This window comes from Lycium ferocissimum, chromosome 6 (assembly GCF_029784015.1).
Source record: "Lycium ferocissimum isolate CSIRO_LF1 chromosome 6, AGI_CSIRO_Lferr_CH_V1, whole genome shotgun sequence".
Taxonomy (NCBI): Eukaryota; Viridiplantae; Streptophyta; class Magnoliopsida; order Solanales; family Solanaceae; genus Lycium; species Lycium ferocissimum.
In genome coordinates, this window is record NC_081347.1 from 12014226 (window position 1) to 12018803 (window position 4578).

Below are 4578 nucleotides of genomic sequence, written 5' to 3' on the forward strand. Positions count from 1 at the left end.
AACTACAACTTGCAAATAAATGTTATCCAAGAATGAATAAAATATATGGCTCATTGAGTTTTCTTCTATTTACTTGTGTTCATATTTTTACTTTTATAAAGTTAGAATATACCTAAAATATACTAAGAATATACTTAAATTAAAAACTAGAAAGTTATATACTTGAAAAATAACTAAAATATACTAAGAATATACTTATAATATATAGTATATATATAACTTAAACATATATATATATATATATATACACACACAGTTATATATATATATATATATATATATATATATATATATATATATATATTAAGTTATACATATATATAAGTTATATATAACTTAAACATATTTATATATATTAAGTTATATAACCTAAGTATACCGATACATATATTGATATATATATAAGTATATTCTTACTATATTTTATATATATATATATATATATATATACGATTTATATATATATATATATGTATACGTATATACGAATATATATAAACTTTAGTATATATATATATATATATATATATATATATATATATATATATATATATATATAAGTTATAAGTATATATATATAGTATATATAGTATATATATATATATATATATATATATATATATATATATATATAAGTTATATAACCTAGGTATATTGATATATATACGTATATTCTTACTATGTTTTAGGTATATGTAGTATATAGTGTTAACTTAAGCATATAATTTAATATATATATGTATACACGTATATTCCGTATCGACTAATACATTAGCCTCGTTAACAATAAATATTTAAACTTTACTTATAAACTTGTATAACATATGTAAATATACCTACAATATACTAATAAATACTATAATATATATATATATATATATAATACAAAAAACAAAAAAAAAAAAAAAGGTTTTGAAGGATTTTTAACCGACCGTTCCGGTTGAGGTTTCAAAACCGAACCGTTAAACGGTTCCGGTTTTTTAAGCGAAAACCGGCCGGTTCCCTAACCGGTTACCGGTCCAGTTCCGGTTAAACCGGTTAATGGGCTTATTGTATCGGTATCCCCATATTTAGATCATGAAGGATCATCCGCACCCGTATCGAACACAAGCACCCGAGTCCAACCAACTTAGGCTGATATGACTTTCCAGCCGTGCTTGTCAGAAATAATTTGAATTCTTTGATCGATAGTGCTTGTAGTTGTAATAAGGAGTTTCATCTCTGGTATCACACAGTAGTCCTTCAGCTCAACATTAATTACGTCCCACTGAAGAAATGGAGAAGATGAGGTGACCGTCGATGGTGAGGGCGACGGAGTAAAGACAGAACACTTGGACACAGATAATCCTCATCATTAAGTAGTAATTTACTATTGTAAGAAGAAATCCCAACTCGCCAGAATTTCCGGATATCTTGCTATAAAGTCTAACCTAGAACCCTATATCTTGCTCAACTCTAAACCGACAATTACCCCAACTGAACATCATCATTTACCAGGCTTAATTAGCTTCACTGATATGCTTGATTCTTCTCCTTTAGCTCTTTTTGTTAAATATTTTGTTGGAAAATATTTAGTGAACCAAATAAAATAAGGTCTTTTATGTTTTCCCTTTTAACTTCGAGGGAACACTTCAAAAATAAATATCGAAAACAGACTGCGTAGATCATGGGAAGAACTTTCCACTATTAGCAGAATTTTACAAAACCACCACCATAATAATTTTGCAAAAAGAATTACCAGTGGGTTCTCAAGCATGTCTGCTTTTTATCGGGTGTCAACGTGCACAGGTGTGTGTGAATTTTCCGACATCCCCTTTGTATCTGAGAAGTGAGGAGCACCAACACATTTATAGGCCTGATACTAGAATTGGCTGGTCTTTATTTAATCTGCAGCGAATATACAATGTAACACATCATGATGTCTTCAGCAGAAAGAAGAAAACCCAAAACATAAAAAACTAAAGTCTCGAAACGAAAAAAACATTGACACAGCCATCATAAAAGCAGCATTATCGCACATGAAATTCAGAAGTCTCCACCACGGAGCCTGAGAACGAGATGAAGAGTAGACTCTTTCTGGATATTGTAGTCTGCAAGGGTGCGGCCATCCTCAAGCTGCTTACCAGCGAAGATAAGCCTCTGTTGATCTGGTGGAATCCCTTCCTTGTCCTGTATCTTTGCCTTCACATTGTCAATGGTATCTGAGCTTTCCACATCCAATGTGATTGTTTTCCCAGTAAGAGTCTTCACGAAGATCTGCATCCCTCCCCTCAAACGCAACACTAAATGGAGTGTTGACTCCTTCTGGATGTTATAGTCCGCAAGAGTCCTGGTCCTGTTTACCAGAAAGATCAAACGCTTGTCTTGAAATCTTTGCTTTGACATTGTCAATGGTATCCGAACTCTCAACCTCCAAAGTAATCGTCTTCCCAGTCAAAGTCTTGACAAAAATTTGCATGCCACCTCTAAGACGAAGAACAAGGTGCAGGGTTGATTCTTCCTGAATGTTGTAATCTGCCAAGGTCCTTCCATCCTCAAGCTGCTTCCCAGCAAAGATCAATCTCTGCTGGTCTGGAGGAATACCTTCCTTGTCTTGGATCTTCGCTTTAACATTGTCAATAGTATCCGAACTCTCAACCTCCAAAGTAATTGTCTTCCCTGTCAATGTCTTGACAAATATTTGCATGCCGCCCCTCAGACGAAGAACAAGATGTAAGGTTGACTCTTTCTGAATGTTGTAGTCAGCCAGGGTCCTTCCATCCTCAAGTTGCTTTCCGGCAAAGATCAGTCTCTGCTGATCTGGAGGAATTCCTTCCTTATCCTGAATTTTTGCCTTCACATTGTCAATTGTATCTGAGCTTTCAACTTCAAGTGTGATGGTCTTGCCGGTCAGAGTTTTAACAAAGATTTGCATTCCACCACGGAGACGGAGTACAAGATGGAGGGTGGACTCCTTTTGGATGTTGTAATCAGCAAGTGTTCGGCCATCTTCAAGCTGTTTTCCAGCAAAGATCAGCCTCTGCTGATCAGGAGGAATGCCTTCCTTGTCTTGAATCTTAGCTTTTACATTATCAATGGTGTCAGAACTCTCGACCTCGAGAGTGATTGTCTTTCCAGTGAGTGTCTTTACAAAGATCTGCATCTGAAATACATTGACACACAGAACTCTGTCACAACTTCAATTCAAGATCAGGCCAAAGGAATGACAAAACTACAAGCTCTGGAAGTCTAAAAAAGAAAATAAAAAAAAGAAGTTCTGCGAGTCTCGTCTAACTCCCCACATAATATAAACGCTCATAACTTGCACATGAATCCATACCTTATCTAATTAGGAATAAACGTCATCCAGTAAACAAATTGAACAAAAAACTGAAGATATATCAACTAATTGCAATATCAAAGAGCTACCAGAAGACTAGAGATCAACCAAATAAAGAAATCCAATAGAGCTAACATAAGCCAACAAGAAAAACATTATCATCTAATTCTGGATTCTATAATAATAATTGAATTCCAATGCACAGCCATTTTATTTTTTAATTCACTGTGAACCAACATATAATAAACAATGTATTTTATTCATCGGTCCCAGCTATGCACGTGCAGAAAAATCCACTATTAGCTAAATGCCAAATCAAATAAGGTTTAAAATCTAACATAATCAGAAAACAGTTACAAATTACCCACACAAGAATAAATAAATAAATCCAAAAGAAAAAAGATCATCCCACAGACCAACAAGCGTTGGCAAGATTTATCTTCATATTAAGAAGTAAGAAACCTAATTTTTTTTAAAATCGGGTTCAATTTGATTACAAAAACCCCCAGATAGATCACAGTTAATCAAACCTGGAAAGTATGTAACAATTGCTATTAAATAGCGACTAGAAACCAAGAAAATCGACCAAATTCAAGGGTATAACATCATCAACAGAGAAAACATACATTGAAGATAGTTCTCTCTTTTTATTTTTATTTTTTTCCTTTCTTCTTTTTTATACTAGTTAGGAAGGTTCGTGCTAAGCCTGGGCCCAAACTCAAAATATAAGAATAGAAATTCTTATTAAATATGTATAACGTGACACATTTTCTACCGCATAATTAATTTAATGTATTTGTAGGTTAATGAGATCTTATTGATAAGTTTTATAATTATTAAAGTTTCTTTGTCACACAATTAGATGATTTTTAATGATTTTATTTGTGAGAAAGAAAGTTAAGTAGAAAAATTAGCAAATCTCAAAGGGATACAATGACTCGATATCCTATACTAATATTGATTATGATAAAGTATGATAATTACAACTTGTAAAGCTCATAAATTAAAAAATATTTTCGTATTTTTGTGAATTTATAAGCGTGTGATTTTATTCATAGATAAAAATTGATTTGTTTTGACATTAATAAAGTTTTCATTCGTTATCTTGCGTCAAAGGTTTATGCTAATTAAATGTGATTTTTCACCTTAGTTTCAGACGAAATTCAAGAAATAATCTATATTTATTAAATTGAACCTCAAGATTCAATAAAATTTAACTCTTCATGTATTCTTTATACTGAAAAAAAAAATAGTTAACC

At 32.2% G+C, this 4578-nt stretch overlaps 1 pseudogene; it reads right to left on the reverse strand.

Annotated features, from left to right (window-relative positions):
* Nucleotides 1-1859: 1859 nt before the first annotated feature.
* LOC132059333 (polyubiquitin 11-like) lies at nucleotides 1860-3950 on the reverse strand (annotated as a pseudogene).
* Between the last annotated feature and the right edge of the window lie 628 nt (nucleotides 3951-4578).